The sequence below is a fragment of the Falco rusticolus genome, chromosome 4, assembly GCF_015220075.1.
Source record: "Falco rusticolus isolate bFalRus1 chromosome 4, bFalRus1.pri, whole genome shotgun sequence".
NCBI lineage: Eukaryota > Metazoa > Chordata > Aves > Falconiformes > Falconidae > Falco > Falco rusticolus.
Window position 1 is genome coordinate 27,964,398 of NC_051190.1, and position 23,282 is coordinate 27,987,679.

The 23,282-nt window shown below is 56.4% G+C and overlaps 1 protein-coding gene across 2 annotated transcripts in view; it reads right to left on the minus strand.

Annotated features, from left to right (window-relative positions):
• The window catches only part of RAI1 (retinoic acid induced 1), a 77,524-nt gene that overhangs the window by 25,433 nt on the left and 28,809 nt on the right, over positions 1–23,282 (minus strand). The window contains exons 1-2 of one of the 2 annotated variants that reach the window (XM_037385198.1): positions 17,861–18,107; positions 16,386–16,466 (exon numbers count right to left, since the gene is read on the minus strand). The gene's annotated coding sequence lies outside the window, so the exon portion shown is untranslated. Of the gene's footprint in view, positions 1–16,385; positions 16,467–17,860; positions 18,108–23,282 lie in introns of those variants that run through there. The other variant, XM_037385197.1, reaches the window with a different exon arrangement.

The window sequence follows — 23,282 nt, forward strand, 5'->3', positions numbered from 1 at the left end:
ACTGATGTGCAGTTTACATCCAAAGCGGGGCTGGGTAGGGTGTCCTGGGCCAGGCTCTGCCCCAATGTCCTTACCAGGTGGCACCTGCAGTGGGAGCGGGGTTCATATCCATGCCAAAAGCCTGCCGTGCCACTTTGCCGCATTGGAGCATCCCATTCGGAAACGCTCTACCTGGGAGGGGGATCGCTGTGAGCAGGCAGAGGGGAACGGGACCAGAGCCCGGCTCCCAACCCAACAACGCCATAGGGATGCGATGTCCTTGCTTCCCCTGGTCCCAGTCCACACAGCAGCCGAGGGCAGCCGCGGGACCTGCAGTCAGGGAGAGTTTTGTTTGGGGAAGGACCAAAAGCATGTGCGGGATGGGAGTTGCTCCAGCAATCCCATACATCCCTGCCTGGAGTTAAAACTGAGCAAAGGAGCTTTGCCCCGAGTGGGGATTGGGGGTTGTGCCTCAGGAGGGTTTCCCCCAGGAACCCCGAGACTGACCCTGCTCCTCCCGGCGATGCTGCGGGCGGCCGGGCTCGCACAGGACAGGCTCCCAGGTGCTGCACATCAATCGCAGCCCCACAGAGGTAAATGTCACAGAGCCAGCTGCCTTTCTTCCCAGCGCTGGATTTTTTAAGGACAACCTCCTCGAAAAGAACACGTTTTTCTCATTAAAGGGGGGGGGGGAATAAAGAAGCAAACAACTTCTCCCCACCAGCCCTAGCGCACACCTGGGGGGCTGAGTGTCTGCAGGGGGAGCTGGCAACCAAAGGCATTTCCCAGGCAGCAAAACCAGACCCTTCCCTTGCAAAAAAAAAAACCCAAAAAACCCCCAAACACGTAAATAGGAGCCCAGGTGCGTGCGGTGTGCAAGTCCCTGATATGCTGCCACCAGCAAATCTGGTGAGCTGCGAATCCCCGGCACCGCGCATCCAGCACTGCAAATCTGAGCTGCTCCAGTCGCCTGCTTAGTTTTGCAAATTCCTTCCTGCTGGCTGAGAAAAGCCAATATGTCTGCTGCTCCCGCTCCAGCGCAATAATTGTTCAGCGCTGGTTATCATCCTGCCAGAAAGGCACGAGCTACCGCTGGGGCACTCTGCTTGCTGTAAATGCAGCTAGATGATTTCCTAGCAAATGCAAGTTTTCCAAGGAAGTGGGTGGAATCTGCTTGTCTCTGATTAGACAGCTTGGGTTTTTGTTTTCCTGGTGCTTTAGAGAGAGGGGGAAAAAAAAAAAAAAAGGCATAAAATATGTGGCTTTCCATCCCCTCTGCCCTGAAACACAGGCTTGCACACATCCCGGGGATGGTCCCCCTGGGACGCGCAGCTTTGCCCACACTCTGAGCAATGATCCTGTGGAATGAGGCTATGATCTTTCATCAATCATTGCCGAGCGCTTATCCCTCTCGCGCCCACTCCCCGGGCTGTGCCCAGTGAGTGTACAGCCCCACCGTTCAGCTTGCCCTCCTCACCTCCAAAAATCGAAGGGTGTAGCGTTGGTCCCCTCCCCGTGCCTGTGAGGCCAGGACCCTGCCCAGGGCCGGAGGGCACAGGGCAGCCCCTCTGCCACCCTCCCAGCCCAGCACCACAGAAGGATGCTTGGGAGCAGATGCTGGGGAGCCCTTCTGCAAGGAGAGCCTTGCAGGAACCACTGCTCACGGGCAGGGTGAATCCCGAATCCCAGGGCAGCACCCAGGCTAAGCAGGATGCTGCGAGGGAGGTGGGATCAGGACAAGCCCTGAGGCTGCAGAGAGGCAGGTCTGCCTCTCCGCCCTTGCCAGGGGAGGAAAAATGACTTGAAATTAAGATTTCCTGATGTTTGGGGGCTTGGAGACCTCGACACCCCCTGCGTCCATCTGGCTCATCCCCTCTTGTGGCAGCTCGCTCCTGCGTCCCCGTCTATCGGTGAATACCAATTATGGTTTAGGAGAATGTATATCTGAGATGTGCAAATACAAAAGGCAGGAAATAAAAGTCATCTCTTACTGAAGAGGAGAGGTAACCATGACTACCTGGGACCTCATTTAAAACTGTGCCGGCCGCAGGCTAAAAGGCAACGCTTCCTATTGTTACACACGTTTACGGAAAGCTTTGAAAACCCGTTTCCCCCCCAAAACCAGCTGGGAAGTAAGAATGAAAATGAGAATTGGAGGGGGGGAGGAGGTAGAAGATATTTACTGGTGTTTGCGGGCTGGTTTTGCGTCCTCCCTGCATGAAAACAGCCAGCAAGCTGAAACTTCAAATGAGCAACTCGGAGGGAGACGGAGCGCCGGCGGCTGCGGCATCGTGGCTCTGGCGCCACGTGGCAGCCAGCCGGGAGCCTGCGCGGCCAAGGCAGAGCTGCAACTCGAGCGCTTGGAGGGAGATGCACACCCAGAGGAAAGTGGGTAGCAAGGGAGCCCTTCTCCGGAGGCAGCAAGTGCTGTCAGGATGCGCCGGGGGCCTGGTGGCTCTTGGTACTGGACCCAGCCACCCCGCTGCTGCTCGCCATGCCACAACTGGCACCCAGGCATACTTCGCCTGCTGGCACTGCCCGTGGTCAGTGGGATCTCAGAGGCGCCCTGGGAAGCTGGGTCCTGCCGAGCTCTGACATGCCATGGCTGCTGTTTGCAGGCTGGATCCTGCACCCCGCAGGAGGGATGCTCCGGGCAGGCAGGGCATGACTGGGAAGCACCGGCTGCCCACCAAGCCTCTTCACCTGCCAGGTCCACGCTGCCAGCACAGAGCCGGGAGACGTGGCTCGCTGTTCTCAGCCACCTGTAGACCCAGTCGCTCTGACACACGTGTAACCACGACCTGCCCCATCCACATCGAACACCAGGAAAGCTGTCCTCCAGTCACCAGCCTAGCCGGGCCCTCACACCACTCTTGAGCTCATGGTTACAAGGCCAGGGACCAGGCCATTAAATTCACTGGTTTTTGGTTAAAGAGCCGTCCCACCTGCCACGCTCTCAGCCACGTGCAGCCAGCGGGAACCACCTCAGTGCGCCTTGAGACCAGACACTGCTTTCGCAGGGAGCCACATTCAGTGTACGGCACCAAAAGGCATCGCCGCAGTTGCAGCCAAATGCGATGCTTGCCTTCGCTCCCTTCATCCCCGCGTGCTTGCCACAAACTCTTGCCGGCAACACTTTCCCCTGCCCACTGCTGGCATGGCCGTGGCCCCCCGCACCCCCTTGCCAGCACCCCAGACCCACACCTAGGACCACACCACAGGGCTGCAGGCAGGAGCCCAAGCCAGGAATTATGGTCTGTACAAAAGACAATGACAGTGAATCTTGTTACTGGCTTTTCAGCAAACGTAATTCCTTTTTATTAGAAAATTAAAGGGTATGAAAAGCTTTCCGAGGCTGAAGAGCTGAAATGTGCTTTCATAAAATATGCGACGTCTGATAAAACGGATTTGCTTGTCTGCCTGCCCTGGCCCCCTCCCCCTCCTGGTTACTATTCCTACCAGCAAGGTGATGCCTTTTGCCAAAACACCAAAACTTGGCTGGCTCTCACCTGCAAAGACCCCTGGGGACCCCCGGCACCCTGGCCATCCGGCCGTGAGGCACCATGCAGCTTGTGCCTGCTTGAGGGTTGGTTTGGGGTTTGGGTTTTTTTAGCTAAATAAAACGCTGAGGGGCAGTTTTTCCACTTCAGGGTTGCAGGTAAAGGCTGATGACGATCCAAACCATCATCCCAAACCCAGCCATGAGGATGCAGCAGGTGCAGGCAGAAGGAGAGGTGAAGCCAGGCAATGGCAGACAGAAAGCGATGGATTCCCCCCAGCCACTGCACAAACAGCAGCTATTAAAAACCTCCCAGGGAGCCCCCTCCTGAAGATGAAGCCACGCCACCCGTGTGCCAGCACCGAGCTGCATGCGAGAGGTGCCAAGGGCCTGCAAGTTGCTGGCATCAGGCATCAGGCAACTAAGGTAATGTGAGGAATCTTGTTTTCTTCCCTTGAATTGTTCCCTCTCTCTGGCTTTTTCATCTTTCCAATGGTCTGAGCCAACCTTCCAGGTCTGCAGGGTTAAAGGTTTCTCATTCTCGCCTGCTTGGGCTGGAGGGGCTGGCACAGGGGACCAGGGCACCATGGAGTGATGCTCACAGGCAGTGCTGCCTCTTCCACCTCCCGTGGGCAGAACGCCCCTCACCAGCCCTCCACAGACAAGGACAATGCCAGGGCCTGGCACAACCCTCTGGGTTTGGTATCTCCATTCCGTTTCCAGGGTCAGTTTTGACTCTGCAAGCCCCTGGGGACAAGCAGCTGGGGATGAGCGGCAGTGGGACACATCTGTCCCCACACAGAGATCACGAAAGCCTGGGATGGTGCACAGGGACCCTGCCATGACCACCGCACTGGCAGGCACGGGGATGGCACCCTCCGACAGATTGCCACCCTTGGCATGGCAGAGACTGGGGAGGTGAAACAACGTCCCCTGGGTGCCATCAGGGAGCTGGTGCCTCAGCTGGGGGAGGACCCGGCAGCCTTGGCCGCTGTCCCCAGGTGACTCCATTCCTGGTGATGTGACACAGGGGCAGGCAGTGAGGGGCTGGCAGCACCGCTGGCATGCACCCGCTGCAGTGTGTGGGACAAGCCACCAGACACGGGGCCACAGAACCGGTGGGGACAGGGACAGGCAGCATCCAGCCATCTCCCTGCCACTGCACCGCTTCCATGGGGAGAAGCAGCCCCGGTGGCAACCTCACTTGTGCCACCGAAGCGTGCATCCCTGCATGCCCCCTCCTTCCCCTGGCGAGCACGTGTGCCACGACCCAGAGACGGCAGCTTCCCCTTGCCACCCCGGCAGCCCCGGCGGCTGTGGCCTCGCCGTGCCGCTGGCAGTGCCGCGCGTGCGACGCCTCGCCGGCTATTACCACAGGAAGAGCTGTAACGCTACAGCAAACCTCCCCGCTCAGCCCTGCTACAAATCAGGGTCAGGCGGCAGTGCTGTTAGACAGAGCCTGCTGCTACGTGCTCCTGCTCCTAATGTCCTCCCCGGCACGCTTAATGGGGACGCGGTGGAGAGACGAGACGGTGGCTCAGCCCCACTGCCCATCCGGGGGCTGCTGCCCTCCGGTTTGGCTCCTCCGTAGCCGTGCCAGCTCCAAGCCATGGCTGGCGGTGCTGAGGGTTAACGCCGGGGAGGCACGGCCGGGGATGTTTTCTCCCCTGGGGCTGCTCTGGCTTTACCTTTAACATCTGCAAATGTGGTTAAAAGTTTGCTGAGCCTATTTTTAGAGCCTCTCACCACATGCGATTTCTTCATCGTGAGACAGGAAACGCTGATGAGGTTGCTCGCCACGGAGCTGCTTTATCCTCCCCGGACGGCCTCCAAACTCCTCCGATCTGTGTGGTGCTGCCATGCCAGCAGCTTCCCGCCCCCCACCTCCCAGTGAGGGGACCGCATCCTGCGGTGGCAGCTATGGCAAGCCTGAGAGGTTTTGTCACCACAGGTGACAAACCGTTGGAGGGTGCTGGCCCCGCACCTGGCAGCACGGCGGTCACAGCGAGGTCCCTGTCCACGGTCCCTGGGCAGTGCCGATCTCCATGCAGGACGGATGCGTCCCGCTGCCATTCCATCCCGGGGACTTGCAGAAGCAAAGCTGACCTCAGCAACGGAAACACAAAACCCAGAGGGCCAAGCCAGGCCCTGGTGTTGTGGCCCCTCTCCACCGGCTTGCCCCGTGCCTCAGTTTCCCCAAAGCAACAGCAGTTTCCTTTGCTGACCACCCTGGAGCAGTGCTAAGGGCTTGGTGGCTGCTGCATCTCCTTGACCATGGGATGCGTTGATGCTTTGGCACCGGGCAGAGGGGCTGTCAGCAAACAGACCCTGGCAGGGATGCCCACCACCCACCTTCGCCCCCACCAACCCCAGCATGGGCTGCTCGGCATGTCCCTGCCACCACGTTTCATGCACCACGGCTGTGGAGCCAAAGCAGAGCGCGGCTGCCCCATCGGGCACCAGCCCTTTTGCTGCCTGTCACAGCCCTGTGCCTGAATCCGTGGTGCGGGCTCGACAGCCCGCGAGCGCGGCTGCGGCTGGGCGGCGCAAGTACCTGCTGTTTGAATGTCAACACCTCATTTATACATCTTGATTGGCTCTCATCAGCCATGCTGCGTTACACCTGATTGCTCCGAGCCGACGCGGGGTGCCAGACTGCAGCGCGTAATTTCATTTAATTGGCCCTCCATCCGAAGCAAAACAGAAATAGAGGAATAAAGAAACAATAAAGCATCCTCCCCCTTAAAAAAATTAAAAGCTCTGCATTTTGGGGGTTGGTTTTATTTTGCAGCCATTAGCAGGCCATGCCGCAGGCTGTGGGAATCCCTTCCCGGTGGTGCCGGACCCTGTGCGAGCTGTGAGACGCTTTGCCAACCCATGGGCTCAGCACGCTCGTCCTCCCCTTGTCCCACGATGAGCCCCGTGTTCGTGTCACGCTCGCCTGTGCTCCTTCTCCCGCCCGCTCTCGCAAACCACTGAGGCTGAAATTTCAATTAAGAAAGAGAAATAATTACCCGCCGCTCCACATTTCCTCTAAAATGGTAGCCAATGCCAGCAAGCCGAGTCACCGCCTCCCGCCGCGTCCTGGCGCTTCACCGACGGGCTGGCGTTCAGCTGACATTTCCAGGATAATGCCAGCCCAGCCGCCACTCACCGGTGGCCACTACCGCAGTCATGCCAGGAGGCCAACGCCAAGCAGATGCTTGGAAGAGATGCTTGCTTCCTCGGCAGGAGCGGGGCTGCCACAAGCCCCCACCACCCGGCTTGACCTGGCACTGGGTCCGATCCCTCTGCCCAGCACTGCCCGCATCCAGCCATGCCACGGGCTGGGGTGCCAGTTCCCTACTCTCTGCCTAGCAGAGGTGACCCATGGTAACAATTTGGCTCACCCACTCTGGGCCCCAAGCCGCACACCGCGGGGAACCGCCACGCTGCCACCCCCAACAGCTCCTGTGCGTGGGGACGAGGCACACGGGAGGCCAGGAGTGAAAGGATGGGCAGCACCAGGGTGGGCAGCAGCCTTGGCCGCACCGGCGGCACTGCTGGCATGTGGAGCAGCAGCGGGAAAGGGCAGATGGACCCACCTTTGGGACATGTCCCCAGCTTGGGCACACCGGCAGTGTGGCTGTGTCAGCCTCCCCACAGCACTGCTCCGGGCACACCTCCGACCTGCCCACAGCCCCTGGGAATGGCTCTGCTTGTGTTCACCCTGATGATGTTCCAGAAACCACATTTCTTGCATCGTTTTATTTTAGCACAGCTAGAAATAAAAGAGAAACAAACCCCATTGGGGCTGGAAAGGGCGCAAACCCTGATCAGAGGATGTTGTGGCATCCCACAACTGCCCCTGCAGCTTCACCTCACCAGCCAGCCTGTTCTGGCTCTAGCTCATGTCCTGCTGGGGTGGCACAACTCTGTCACCGATCCCCACCGACCATCCCTGGCCAGTGCAGCCAGAGGTGTGAGATGCAAACCCCAGGAGAAGGCAGAGACAGATGCCCACCTGAGCACAGGAGGCCTTGCCATCCTGAAGATGAGGATGAGGATGAAGGTAAGGAAAGAAGAAGCATGACGCACAGGGCTGGCCATGTGTTTCACGCACCTTGCAGAACTGCCCCAGGCTTGAGCCCCTCCTGCTTCTGCCAAAACCTCCACTGGGCACCAAACCAGCAAGAAGCACCTATCGGCTCACACCGGGCTTGGCTGGGGAGATGCCGTGCAGGTGGTGAGGGCTGAGACAGAGCTCCAGGAGCTGGGGGTGGTGGTGGAATGGGCGCTCCCTGCCCAGCGCCACCGCTGTAATCAGCTTGTGGCACCGTGTGCTACGGGAGCTGTACCTGGAGTGAATAGTAATTACGCTCCTACAGCCCCGGCCGTCCAGGGAGCTCCACAGGTGCAGCAAGGATCCACGCTGCTGCAGAACAAGCTGCTGTGGGCGATGTGGTGCGTTCCCCAAACCAGACCCTTGGCAATCAACAGGGACAGTGTCTTATTTTCTCTGGATGTTTTCCCATTCCTCTTCCCGTAAGCCAGAGGGCCGGGTCGGGGGGGCCACAGCAAAGGCTGTGAGTCCTGTGACTCCAGCGGCAGGAAGATGCGGGAGCCCTGGGCAGCGATCACAAGAACGGCGAAAGCAGCAACCTCAGGTTGCAGATTAGCTTCATTTTATAGGCAGGGAGGCAGAAACCTCCCATGGTTCAACATCTCGTCGGAGACCACACAGGGAGCCTGGGGAAAGCCAGGGAGAGGTCGCAGGTCTTTGTGGGGTGAGAGCATCCTCTCCTCAGGGAGGGAGGCAGCTTGCAGCCAGCGGGACCCCGCGGATCCCCTGACCCATCACCGCACCCCAAACTTCACATGGGGCCACACGCTGCACCCCCTGCCCCTATGACTCCAGACACCCACCCCTGCAATACCGGCAGGGGCTGCAGAAACCAGTTTGGCGAAGAGAGGATCTTTAACCAAGTTTAAATGCACTTCCCTTGACTCGGTTCCCAGTTCAGCGTAGAGGAGACCCAACTTGGCCGGCAGCCACGGTGCTCAGCTATGCACGTCCCTACTGAGAGACACATTCCTCAGCACTGCAGCTAAGTGCAGCACAGCCTTTGAGGCCTTCACCCCTCCTTCAATGATAATTTATGCCCTCTGACCCAACTCCCCCTTTTAAATCAGGCTGATCAATAGAGAAATCAGACAATCCTTTTAAGAAACTATCTCATCTGATCCTTCCAGCTAATGATCTCTGCTCTTCTTACAGCTGTTTGCAGATATGTAGCCCAGGCTGCTGGGGAAACGGGAGGAAGAAAAGCCACTGGGCCAAATTTCTCCTCCCCCAGTACAAGCAGGAGCAGCAGCTTCGCTGCCAATTTGCACAGGAGCAAAATGGGAGACGCAAACCCCTATCTTTCAGAAAACCAGAGTGCAGGCTCCCATCGCCAGGCTAACGGCTCCTCTGGCAATGCCGCACACTGGTGCTTGCTGCTAAGCATCGTGCTGCAGGGAAGCGCTGGCTCCAAAAATCTGCCCCCTTGCCTGAATCATCACCGAATGTGCCCTTCTCCCAGCCCAGGAGCCCTCCGAGGATATTCTCCTTCATCCTCGCTCTTCCCACAAGCTCCAGCCTGCTGGCACGGCTTTGCATCGCCTCCCCTGCAAAGAAAACCCAGCAACACAAAGCAACAGCCCCGAATCCGGTTCCTGGCTGAGCCGCGGTCGCCCACACCCTGCGCCGTGCACAGCCGCGGCACCGCAGCTCCTGGCTCTTCCGTGCACCGAGGGAAAGTGGTGAGCAGTGGGGATCTCCATTGCCTGACCAGCAAACCCTCGCCCCTCGTGGGGACCCTCGCTTTATCACAGCAGCAAAAGCTCATGGGTACAGTCACCTCCTGCCCAGAGGAGCCAAACTGGATTGGTGGAAGAGGGCGTGATACCTGGCACAGCACCTCCGTGGGGAAGAGAATGACATGGCAAATGTCCACGGCGGAGCCTCCAGAAGGGCTTTATTGACAGCAACTGCATTTCTATTTAACTGGCAAAGGAACAGGGTTAACCAGCGAAGAGGGAAGCATCGGAGAACCCTCTAAGTCTTCAAAGTAAATCAGCTCCTGGAACAAACGTGCTCAGTAGCCAAATGTCCCCTTCTCCTTTGTGTGCACCCGGCTTTTGACATTTATTACACTGCCCGAGAACCACCCAGAGGAATGATGCCTCTCTTACATCTAAGGGCCATTTCTCACCCTGGCACACTCAGACAGGGATTTCTCCCCTGCCCAGGCAGGGTCTGGCCCCCAGCACCTGCTCTCCATGGGGACCTCACCCTGCACACCACCCAGAAGGCAGCATGGGACCGTGTCCCAGGGATGCTCAGCACCTTCCCTGCACCCACCGGGAGCTGGACTGCAGGCTGTCAGCCCAGGGCACCTTCAAGGTCCCCCCACTACGTGTCCCCTCCCACCCAGCCCTTGCTCCGAAGCCAGAGAGCAGATGCAAAAGCCAAAGGGTCTGAAGGGCTGCCGCAGCGCAGCACGGTGCAGGTCCTGCCACAGCAGTCACAGTGAATTACAAGGTATTAGAGCCCCGTGCTGCCGTGTCTCTCGCGCAGCAGCAGTCACGGTGAAGGACATGCTATGATAGGACTAGAGTCTCCTCCAGAGAATCCAGTCGCCGGCCTGGTGAAAGGCAGTGGTATGAACAGGCCAACGCTGTCCTATAGATCATATAGCGACAGGCATGGTGAAGGACACGCTATTACAGGACAAGGCGGTGCGGGGGTTTAGTCAGCAACAGCCAAGCTGAAAGACGTGGTGTCTGGGGGGGGGAACGGCTGTGCCTCGCTGGATCAGTGAGAGTCCGCGCCTTTGCGAGCCAGCAGCCGTGAATGTTTTTAATTATTCTTTCCTACTTTATCGAGCATCTCATTTTCATTTACGTGCTGGCCACCTCCACCTGAGAGCATGGCCAGTGCTGCTCCTTTTCAGCACTGCTCCCATATCACCTCCCAACATGAGCCGGATGGGACCCAGCGGAGCCAGAGGTCCATCCCTGGCACAGGGGACCCACCCAGTGACTGGTCTGCCCTGCAGCTCCTCTGCATGCCCCACACCACACTGAGGACCATAGCAGAGCTGGGCAGAGCCTCCCTGATGCTCAGTGTCTCTCCCCGTCGGAGCACAAGCACCGAGCGCCAATTTTAGTGGCTGCCATAAATGCAGCAGGAGCGGTGTCCCCTGGTGAGGCATTGAGCGGTGACTAAGAGCGGAGATGACAATAAAGCGGAGGAAGCAAGGTCTGACTGCAAAGCAGCAAACCAACCCCCCAAATCCAGCTTGGAGGCACTGACTGACAATGCTTCCACAAACCAGAACGGAGCCCAAGCCCTGCACGGGCACAAGCCCAGCCAGCGATGAGGAGCTGGGCTCTTCTAAGCTCAGGCTGAGCTTGGCCCTGGCGCAGGCTCGGTTTGGGTGGAAATCCCATGAACAGGAGGGGAGAAAGGCTTCCCCACATCAGGATGCTGGGACGGAGTTCAAGCCTCTTAGCAAAGCACACAGGGAGACTTCTGTACAGCCTCTACATATAAATCTTTCCCCTTAAAATGTTCCGGGTGGTAAACGCGGTAGAGATCATGCACGACTTGACATATCAAGGTGTATTTATGGTGCTTTGGCACAAGGGATACAACCAGTTGGGATTTTTGCTCGCCTCTACCACTTGGGCATAGTGCAGCCACAACAAACCCATTTGAATACCTCTTGTTTCAACCAAGGCAGAGATCCAGCCTATTCCCCGCGGAGCAAGCACCAGACCTTGGGCCAAATTAATCTCCAATGGATCTCCATCAACTTCATGGAATTACAACCACAATTTGGCCCACGTGTGACATGTAAATCTGTTCATTTTTCTTCTGAATCGTCCAAATACCGCAGCATTTGTTAGCATAGGAGAGGGATGCATCCTCCGGGAGAGATCTCTTTGGATACCATGCCAGCCCTTCCTTTTTTATTTCCTTTACTGTCTGGGATAAAAGGCAAGCGAGACGGTCTGTAGTACATGTCTGAGATGTTTGGGAAAGAAATAGGAATTTCCTCCTGCCATTCCCAGTCTTTTGATAGGCAGGTGGGATGCGAGCAGGAATAACTCAATCAAGACAGAGCAATTTTTAATTAATTTGTGGATCCCTTCGCCGGCTGATTGCCTTGGAGACAAAAGGGAAGCCTCTCCTTTAACACTTGTGTGTGCCTGGTACTCTGAGCCTCCCCTTTTCACCGGCGCATCTTTGGTCTTGAAAGCTGCACAAAAGGAAGAATTCCTTGATCTTTTGCCTCAGCTTTTGCTAAGACGGAGACACACACGAGGGGGAGCTGGCTTGGGGTTTTGGGGGTTTCTTTTCTATTTTTTGGAGAATATTAGAGCCCAAAGCGCACACAGAGTGGGGTGGGGAAGGAAAAAAAAGAAGGAAAGGGGAAAAGAAAAAACCCTCAAACCTAAGAAAGCAGAGTGTTTTCTGTCGACACCTTCTGCCCAGCCCGCTCCATCCCCAAGGGGAGGGAGTTGAAAGGTTCAAGCTACATCAAGTGGTGAGTAATGCAGCGGGAGGCTCCTGCTCGGGGCCGGGCTCTCGCCCTCAGCGATTGCTTTGCTGCCCCATGCCCGATGCTGTGTGGGGCAGAGCTGAGCTCTCTCCCTCCCCTTCGACCCCCCTCCGACAGCGACAGTGGGGATGCGGGAACTTCCTAGGCAGTGACTGACACTACAATTATCGATTGCCGGCTGCAAAGGCTTGCTCTCGCCTCCCCCCCTCTTCTCACTTGTTTTCTTCTGTGCAGCAGAGTGCCAGCCTTCAGAGACTGCTGCTGTAAAAGGCTCAGATTGACGGGGTGTCAAGATATCAGCTGCCCCTGGCTTTTAATGTTCCCTTGCAGGGGGGAGCGGGAAGAGCCCCTGCACTGGCGAGGGGAGCTCGGCTAGCTCCGAAAGAAAGGGAGGAATGAAAAGCCTTCCTCTCTCCTCCGTCGAGGAGATGCTCTTGAACCACAAGCAGCTTTTTCAGCCTCAGCTTGGCTGTGCGCGTCTCGGAAATCTCAAGATGCTGGGAAGGAGGAGAGGCGGCGTGCCAGCCGGCCCCCGCCAGCGGCTTCATCCTGCCCAAAATCAAGGCACCCAAGAAAAACATCCCCTCCCCACCAGGTCTCCGTGGGGTGGCACACACACGTGATCACATGCCCATCAGATTTGGCAGTGGCCATTTCAGAGGCAGGGAGGGCAAGTGGCATCCTGGCTAGATGAGGTCACCCGGCAAAGGCTGCAGAAGGACCAGGACTCTCCCAGTCCAGGCACATCCTCTGCTGCTTGGCACCGATGACATGGGGGACCCAGACCAGAGGGTTTTCCTCGCAAAGACCAGCAAAGCAGGAGCTCCAGGTGCCCCCCTGGGTCCTCCACCCAGGGCTGTGATGCCGCCTTGGGAGGTCACCCTGCCCAATGGCTCTGGGAGTCAGGGTTCCTGGCTCCTCCACAAGCCCCATCCCAGGCTCAGCTGGTCACCCCTGGCAAGTGCCATCCCTGCCACAAAATGGGGACAGCAATCTGCCCGCAGAGGTGTTTGTTTGCAAAGCCTGGCAGCACCTTGGGACTGCAGCTAAGCGTTACACGCTGGAGCCAGAGGCCTGAAATTAAAGCCAGCTCCATGACCGTTGGTGTCAACACCTGGTGATGGGAGGAGAGGGATCGATGATGGAGAGTCTGCCGCTCCTGATGCATCACTGTCAGGGTCAATACACAATTCTTGGGGAGATGAGATGGCTGGGTTAACTGCTTTGCCTCTGCACTAAGCCAATGGGCTGGTGGAGCCCTGTCCTGCTCATGCCCCTGCCCTGGCCAGAGACTCAGCCCTGTAGCCACCAAACGCCCCTGAGAGCATCCCTGGGGCTTGTGGCTCTTGTTTTCATCCACGAAGAGATCAAGTGTCGCCGCAAAAGGTGTCCAGGGCTGGAAGAGGGACACGGGGGCAATAAGAACTTGCACCCCAAGAGCTTTTGGCTGCACCGAACCAGTCCGCTGCCACACACAGCATTGCTGTGGGGACATGGGGCTTGGGGACAACCACCACCTCCCCGTGGTCACAGAGACACTGGCCACCCAAGGGGGCCTGGGAGGGGAAGTGGGGGTGACAAGAGCCTTGTAGGGAGGAGCTCCATCTGCCAGACCCCTGCCCATCCCCATCCCAAAGTACTGAGCAATGGAAAAGGCAGGAGAGGGGGGAACCTCACCTCTCCTGCCCAGCACAGGTCCTGCTGGCTCAGTCACTGCAACCTACTCTACATCCTGGGTGGGCTGAGGATCTATGTGGCTTTGGCACGATGCCTGTCCCCTGCAGGTGACACTGGCTGCAGAGAGCCACCCCAGTCACTGCAACCTACTCTACATCCTGGGTGGGCTGAGGATCTATGTGGCTTCCACATGATGCCTGTCCCCTGTAGGTGACACTGGCTGCAGAGCCACCCCAAACCCCTGTGGGCCAGGAGAGCCATGACAGCAGGGCTGTATTGTGCCCGCTGCACCAAGTGGACCTGTGGCACCCCACGGCACCCCACGGCACCCCAAAGCCACATGGGGTTCCCCGCTACTGCAGTAAGACCAGGCAGGAGGCACAAGCCCGGCTTTGCCCCCACACTGCTGGCCGTTCCCATGTGCCATGCCAGGCAGGATCCATCCCGCGGCCCAGGGGGTCCTGCGAGGACGAGAGCCACCCGCAGCCAGACTGCAGCGTCTCGCCCCGCCAGCTGCCGGGGGGGCTTTAGCCACGCATCTCCTCCTTGAGCACGGCACAGCCAGCAGCAGCTGCCCAGCCTACCTGGGGGAGCCCAGCATGGCCCCCCTGGGGCAGACCAGGGGGGTCTTACCTGCTGGCAACCCATGGAACCAGCTTGGGGGGGACACAGCATCTCACCCTGACCCCGGCACAGCCAGATTTGCGCCAGCCCCCCCAAAAAACCCCAAGGAAGCAGAGCACAGCATGAATAACAAAAGCAGCGATCAGTAAAGACTCTCCCAAGAGGCTGCAAGTTCTTCAATTAGAGCTCGCATTATAGGAACGAGAAACTCCATGCTGTCTTCTGTACGGATAACACTTTTTTCCCCCTCTCTTTTAAAGAATAAAGGGAGGGAGGGAGGGAGAGGAAGGCTGCATCTCTAATGCAACAGACAGGTCTGCTGAGATTCACTTTGGCTCTTATTTTGACTTTCATCTAAAAGAGCTGCCCTGGGAATCCATTAAGTCCAATTTAAATCGGCTCTCCGCCCTCACGGCTTCTCCCCGCCTTCGCGCCCCCCCCCCCCCGCCCCAGCTCCCTTCTCCCCCCTCCTTGGAAGCAAACAAACACAAAAGCAAGGCCAGGCAGGGCGGGCAGCGAAGGGCAGGCAGCGAAGGGCAGCACCGGCGGTTTCGGAGCCCTTCCCGGGGGACTACAGCCCTCCCCAGGGCAGTTGCTCGATCTTTATTTCCACCCAAATAAACACAATCCAGCCACGTTTCCATACCACCTCAATATCACCCACCTCGGCGGCGCTTTTGGGGGGCCGACAGGATTTCGGGACCTGCTTCTGCTCCCCGCACATCTCCCCCCTCCATGCACAGGCATATTTTCTCCTGATTTTATTATTTTTGAGTACAATTAGCTCCATTAATGCTGCAGTCGGCAAAGTTGGATGGGATATAATCACATACTTCACTCCAGGTTGTGGGTTGGTTTTTTTTTTCCCCCCAGCGATTTTCTCCACCCCAAGATTGTTCCTCTGCCTTTGGGAATTGCCCCCCCCGCAGCCCCACAGCCGGGTGAGGGACAGACCCCTCGCCTTTCATCTCACCACACTCATTCAAGCTCCGCTTCTGTCGTATAAGCAGTTTTCCAGCTCTTACCCCCCCGTAACACACCCGCTCTGCATTGCATCCTATTCATATGTTTTCAATCATCGCCGTTTCGTTATTTAAAACAAAAGCACACGCCCCCCTGCCACCCCCCCACCCCCCCCACCCCCCGCAGCAGGCTCCAAGCCCCCTTGCTGGGCTCCTTGGTTATTCCCTGGTTTGTTTGTTTATTAATGTCAACGGAGGATTTTGGGGCAAAATTTGCCGTGGGAGAAAGGGAGCAGGAGGTGAAAGTCCCACCAAGGGGCTTTCCAAAGGCGCAGCCAGATGTGCAAACCCCGCGATTCCTTGGGTTATCTGCTAGATCCATTTTTTCCTGCCCCGCCAGCCACCGAATAAAAGAAAGAAAATCCATCAAGTCAGCGTTCTCACGTGCAGACAACGGCAAGGATAGCCAGGCGCCCGACCGCGGCACCGCCGCAACTTTTTTAAGTATAAAACCACGCACATCGACAACTCCTAAATTAAATAAGCCTCCCCTGGAAGATTTCCCTCTGCAGAGGCTTTCGCAGCCCCGTGCCCGTTATTATTTTAACTTTGGAAAAGTAGGAGTCAGGACAAGCAAAATGAATCCATCCCTTACACACACAAATATTCCAAGTCTCAGCTGTATCTTTGTTCAGATACCCATCAATCGGCAAGTCAGGAGGATTTTTGGACCGGTTGCAAATTTCTTTATTACTTCCAGAAAAGCAAAACAACCCCCCCTCCTCCTCTGCCGCTGCTGGAAATAGGACACACGGACACACACACACACACGTACGTACACCCCCCCCCCCCCCCAAACTCCGCGATGCCGGTGCCGTGCATCCATTCAATTGCAGCGGCACACGAGTTGCACAGGAGAAAAATAAATCCAGAAAAAGCTCTGTCCGCACACAACTGCCCCCCCCCTCCAATTCTGCTGCAGCTTCAATTAAAAAAAAAAAGACGGAAAAAAAGGAAAAAAAAAAAGCACAAAGATGTAGCTTGCAACAATACCTGCGATGGTCCTCGCTCTCTCCTCTCTCTCCTGCTGGCTCGCTCTCCTCCTCTTCCAGAGCACAGTAGCCAGATTAGATCCTTAGAAAAAAAAATGTGAGAAATAGCACAATTCTCCCTTTTTTTTTTTTTTTTTTTTTTTTTTCTTCCCTTCTCAGCAGCCCTTCTGAGCTCCTTCACTAACCATTATTCATAGACCACTAGGGGATATAAGGTAATTAGAAACGGCCCTATAGCATCCAGCCTGAAAATGTAATGCCAGCGGTAGGAGTGGTGGAGGGCTCTGGCTGCGGGCGGCTCCGGCAGAAAGTGCTCGGTGGAGCTGGGGACGAGGTGAGAAGTGGGGTGGAGGAGAGGGCGAGCAGCACCCAGTGCTGGTGGCCCTCCCTGCAGAGACCAGGGTGGCCAGGGATGCCGAGGGGCAGCGGCACTGGTTTGGTTTGGGTTTGGGGATGGCTGGGGTTTTGGGGTTTGTTGGTTGGGGATTTTTTTTGGATTTTTTTTTTGTTTTGGAGTGGGCTCGCCGTGCCCGTGTGAGCCGTGCTGGGGCTACGTGTGTGTGTGTGTGCGCGTGTGTGTGTGTGTTTGTGCCAGGAATAGCAATCAGCAGAGGCAGCACACAGAGCGCAAAAATGCCATCATGCAGGGTCAACAGAAAGCTGCAGACATTTTTTTTTCTTTTTTTTTTTTTTTTTTTAGGCTTAATCCTCTGGAGCGGGGGAGAGGGAAAAGGAGGAGGCTGCTGCCTTCTTTATAGTTTTGATTTTTTTCCTCTTTCAGCCTCGTAGGATCAGATTAACCCCCCCCTCCCCTCCGCGTGCGCGCACACACACACACACACACACACACACACAGAGACACACAGACACAGACACACACACGCCAGCCCCAGAGATCCCAGTGCACCGGAGAGATGCTGGAGTCGACGTGGGGTGGGATGCGGGTCTCACTGCCGTGATGAGCTGGGTGGGATGAGCTAGCTGGGTTCGGTGGGATGAGCTAGGTGGGCTCTGGCGGCAGCGGGGAAGGAAAGCAAGAGGGAGGCAGTGCAGGGAGGTGGAGGCAAATGAACAAATCACACCTGCAGCTTTCTGCGCGCTGTAGCCAGCTGCAGCCCAGGCAGGGACCGGCAGGAAAAATACAGGCGCGCGGGCTCCCAGCACCGTGCATCTGCGGGGATTTAGGTGCCTGACGGTAGCTGGCAGCGATTGCTTTGGGGGGGCGGTTCATTTAGGAGGGGGGGAAAGGAAACAGTAACAAAGAGGAATCCTTCCCCACACACAGCTTTTTCCAAGGGGTAAATAAAATCCAGCGCAGAGAGCTTTGGTGGCCCCGGTGCCCGTGTGGGCTGGCCAGGGTCACTGCCGTGCAACTCTGTGCGTGCTGGCTCCTGCCCGAAGGGTGCAAACGCCCAGCCCTGCCTCCTCACACGGCTCCGCTCTGAGCTTCTCTTTAATTGAACTAAAGCTGTTCACCTTGATAACGCAGCACGGCAGCAAGTTTCCAAGCCATACGCGGGGGGCTGGAGAGCTATTTGATCCACTTCCAAGGCGCTGCCTTTCAATTCAACCCCTTGCTCTTGAAGGATGGATAACCAGGCCCTCTCTTTTCCCTGTTAATTACTTGAGATAGGAGGCATCAAGCTGCAAAACAGACCAAACCTCCTAAGAGGACGCAGCATCTGCCAAAGCAGACCGCTCGCTCTCATCTCCCCTGTCCCCTTTCTCCCCATCCTCATCCCCAGCCCCATTCCAGCCCCAGACTGGCTGTTTATAGCTAATACACCACAGCACGCTCCCAGCCACCTCCAATTTCACATGTGCCTCTTTGCAGGACAGTAAACCGAGCTGGGACCTCGCGGCTCTCTGGGGACTCGGTATTTACCCCCCACAACCACCGACTCCCCCCTGCCCTTCGCATGGAAGAGCTCCTCCACCGTTTGGCACCACGGGCTGCAACTGCTGCCCTAGTAAAGCCAAGGTGGGACATACCCAAAGGACATCGCCCCCAGCTCCTCCTCAGGGACTGAGAAGCCTAAAGGATTTGTTATCTTTATACTACAATCCCACAAATTCAGCAACCTAGTCCATCTGGGCTGTTTCCTGGCTCTGCTGTGTTTGAAATCCCCAGCTCCAGGAGTCCTGTGATTTCACAGGAACCTCAGCCCTGTTCTCCTTAAACTCTGACCTCACTGTGGTGAGCAGAAAGGTTGAAACCACACGCCCCTGAGAGCTCCATATGCAAATGAAACCACCACCAAACGCTTTGTTTATTAAACGCTGTGATTTTTCCAGCAGCTCTATAGTTCTGCCACTGCGATTTACGGGTTCACAAAGGCCGATTTCATGACTTCTCGACAATTCAGAGGTGCCAGCACCCACATCACCTCCATTTGTGTGACATGGCCATGTCTGTCTCAGCCCAACTGCTGGCTGGGTGGGAGACCATCGTCTATCGCAATTAACTCTACTTGTTAATGCCTCCAAGCTCATAGAGGATACTGCTGCGCAGTTGTGTGGATGGGGAAGTTTCCATCCTCTTGATGAAACCTGGCTGCAAAGCATCCCCGTGGATGGCACACAGCCCCCTGCCATGGCTGCAGCCATGCCCCCGTGCCCCTTGCATTCACCGGCTGCCTGCATGGAGCAGATCTCACCCCGAGCTACCGCAAACCCAGCATGACCAGCACCAAAAAGCCTCTTCCCATCTTCCCCACTGTGGGAGCAGGGCTCACTTTGCTGATCAAAGTCGGAGGCTTCCCTGGAAGTAACCCCCCCACCTCCTGCCCCGGGGGGCTAAAAAATAATGACTCATTGCAATGTCATTTCTAAAGCTGCTAAAACAAAGGCACTCCAGCTCCCTCAGTGTCTCGCCACTGCGACCTACAAAGATAAGGCATCCTCCTCAGTGCTGAGAAAAATGAGCTTTTCCCCACCACCTTCCACGCAGCCCCACTGGGTTCCCTGGCACCTCTGTGGGATGCTCTAAGCTGGCTCTTCCTCATTCTTCCTCCTCTTCATCACTCCTCCTGGCTGAACTGCCCCCAGCCCAGCTCCTCATGATCCCAATGGATTGCTCTCATCCCCTGGCCCGGGTGACACCTCACACCCAGCTGCACACCCCACGCTTGCACCTCCTTGCCGGCAGGGAGCAGGCAGCCCTGCCTCAGCTCTCATCAAGCTCCATGCACCAGCTCCGAGCGGATCCGATGGATTTTCATTTCCTAACTTTGCCCTTCGGGCTATTTCTAACGAGCTTCCTTACGCTTAAAAAAAAATAATAAATCCTTCATCTTGCAGCGTGGTGTCGGAGCAGCAACACTTGGGACGATTGTGCCTGCAAGGAGGCTCAAAATTAATTATATCGCAGCCACTTTAGGTAGGGGGGCCATCGCACTGACCTCCTCAGACCAGCTGCTGCCTGGCACCCAGAGAACAGCCAGAAACCCCCTCCCAGAGCAAAAAAGCTTTTTTTGGCCTGGAAAAATGTCTTTGCCTGGTGTGATGTTCAGCCGGTGCAGCATGGCCCTGGGCACAGAGCCACTGACGTCCTCCCATGACCCCATCCCTCACCGCACCCCACACCTCCAGCCCCAAGCCCCCCGTGCAGCCTCTGCCCACAGCGCCAGGTCCATCAACCCTCCTGGACTCATTCCTTTCCACTGGGAGAGAGGAATTGGTCCTGGGTGCCTTCGTTTCCACTAATCAGATGTTTTAATGAGTTTCTCAGTGCCCGGCACATCACCACTTCATGCTACCACCCCCACCGAGCCGGCCCTGCTCCCGTGGCGTACCGAGGCCCCCATCGTCTCGAAGGCTTTCCTTGGTGGGAGAGCAGCGATTATTTCTCTCAAAAGGTCTCTTATAATGGAAACCATCTCTCCATCCCTCCTTGGTCTCCTCCTGCCGTGACCCAGGCTCCGTCGAGAGGAGCTCTGCTCCGAGGCAGCGCCGTGTTTCCATGGAAAGAGTGAATAGCAGAGTCTTCCCAGCGGTTTATTAGAATTCCTTTTACTTCGATGGAGAGTTTTAGAGCAAAGTAAAAAGGCTTTAATGTGGGGCTAATGGAGCCCCTGGGAAGTCCAGGAAGGAAATCTCCCCTGGAGAAGAGGAGGCGTGAGGAGAGGGAGGGCAACTTTCAAGACAAATTCCTGGACAGGTTGAAATTTTTTGCAGAAGCCATCTCAGGCAGCGAGAAATGGAAATGAATGTTTGTTTTATTTTTAACAGATGTTACAAAAGACCTGCCAGTAATTCAGCGAACGATGCAAAACCTAGATCCCACTCACTTTTCCCGGCATGTCTTCCATCCCCTCCCTCTCCTGCTCAGTAAGAATGCTTATTTGCATTTAGCATATCATATTTTTTTAAAAAAATTAAGCAATAAAATAACAATCGTAAGCCACTTCATTTCCTCCCTCCCTAAGGCTTTGGTTTCAGTTTAAATCCTTGGTTGTAGCAGCTATTAATTGTTTTTAATAAATTTTTCTGTCTCTTCACATTTCCCAAGCCCACCTTCTATTCACCCACTTTGGGGGCTCCCCTCTTTCCCGGTCCCCCACCCCACTCTTGCCCTGCAGTTCCCCCAAGGGACACGACGGCTCTTGAATCTGCAAAGTGTTTGGAGCCTGGTGACTGCTGCTCCCTGCCCAGGGGTGACCCGGTGTGAAATACAGCCTGTAGCTTCCTCTGGGGGGGAACATACAGGGATTTGGCTCGAGTTAGAGATGGGGAGACGGAAAGGGGAAGAGGTACGATGAGGGGGTCCTAAAACCATTCAGCCAGTGGCTGGAACATGAGTAAGAATCCAGCCCTCTGAAAAACAAGGTGCAGAAGCCCACGCACGCACACACGTTGTAGTGCTTGGCCAGCCGGCAGGCAACTTCAAAGTCAATCTATAAATGACCATGATGCCAGAGCGGCGTTGGGGGTGACATACAGCACTTGTGAGTGTCACACATGAAAACCAGACCTGGGAGGCCAGTGACACTGCAGGGCAGAGGTGCTCTGAGTCCCACAGATGCCAGATCTCCTGAAAAACAGCCGTTTGGCAGCTCCTCGTTTAACCCTTGAGGGCAATACACAAACCGCAATGGCTCCCCCTTTTCATGCCTAACCATGGGTACCCACTTTTCTCCTCCCAGCTTTTCAAAGAGCAAGGTCCCACGGAAACCTGGACCGGGCAAATCTGCATGCACAACCATGTGTGCAGGTCATGGCTCCTGCATGCATCCCATGCAGGAATGCCTGGGAGAGGCCATGGCTTTTTCTGCCCAAAGGAAAGTGCTTTTCCAGCTCATGCACAGCCCCGAGTGGGACACGCTGCGCAGCCCATCATCCTGTACACCAGCATGCCTTGCACTCGATTCACACTGCATCAATGCCTTCTTTGCAGGATCCTAAACCAGAAAGGAGGAGATGGGCTCCAGAGAGCAGCTACAGGGCAGCGCTGATACAAACAGGGTGTCCCTGCGCCTTTTATAAATCCTAAACTCTGCCTAATCTCCACACAGAAAATGGCATCCGTGTGCATTTCCAGGTGACAGAGGAAAACTGGCTGTTTCACTGAGCTTTCTCCTCTTCCTGTTACAATTCTGCACCTGGTTAGCAACTGTCGGAAAGAGGTTAATCACAGTCCTTAAATCAGGAATCTCGTTGCAGTATGCTCGGGATGCACATCTGTGCTCTCCACATCTCATCCCCAGTGGCATTTCAGAGAAGGCAATATGCCAAAAAAAAACAACCCCAAATAAGCCAAATCCCCCCCCAAACGAGCTACAAGCATCCCAGTGTGCAGGACCCCACTAACTCCTCAAGCTGGTCCTGCGGCACGTGTGGAACACTTGCTGTGCCCCCAGCCCCGCCACAGCTGCGGTTAAAGGCATCTCGGTTAATGCGGTGTTGGCACAGCCATTATGTCACAGAAGAGGCTTTTTACGGGTTAGGTTTATGCTCGCTGGCCAGCCTTGTGATGGAGGATAGAGGGGAGAAGGTGTCAGCTCAAAATGCCTGGGCAGTAGGGAGCAATCCGTGGGGGCCACGAGCACTCTCGGCCCCAGACCTGGAGCTCAGCCCCACATCAGGTCAGCCCTTGGCAGAGGAGAGGCTGGAGCTCCAGCAACCGCCAACCACCCAGCTTTGCTCCTGGTTTTTAAGCACAGCAAAGCCTGGCTTGGCCTTGCTATTTCTAAAGCTGTCCCAGGGGATCCCCCTGCTCTCCCTGTTTTGGGAAAAAGAAACATTTCAGAGCACTGGAGCCCTTCAGAGAAGGGCCTGGCTGGTGCTTGGCTGGGCCTTGGGCTGCTCGTGCTGCAGAGCCAGCAGCGCTAACCACCGGAGACGGAGCCTGTTAGGCGCGTGCACGCACAGGCACGTGCACAGCCCGGAAAATGGAGAGGAATTGATCCTGGAGGCAAATCTCTTTTGTTCTAACCCCTTTGCTGTAACTGGATCTCCCCAGGTTCTCGGCTCAGGAGCCGCAGCGGATCACATCGCTTTCATGCCTTCTCCCGGTGCCAGCTTGTCACATTTCCCTGTCGCCGACGTCGGGGAGGGGACGAGCAAGAGGGGAGGCATTGCCCACAGTGCTTGTTTACCTCACTGCCGCGCACGAGGGGTGTACAGTGGTAATGAGCAAAAACCTAGAGGGAGCAGATTGCAGATCTGTGGCATGAGACCACCCCCAACCCACAGGCTGCCCCTTTTTAACGAGGTCCCCCCAGTCTCCTCCCTGCCAGGCTCCCTGCGCCCCGACAGCCTCCCGCCTTTCCCCGCTGTCTCGTTTCGACTGCAGAAATGCTGATTCACAGAGCCCGGCGCAGGAGGCATTTGGGAGGCAGAGAGAGGAGCGACCTGGCTGCTGCTGCCTGCGCAGGCAGTGCTGCCTCTGCACAACACC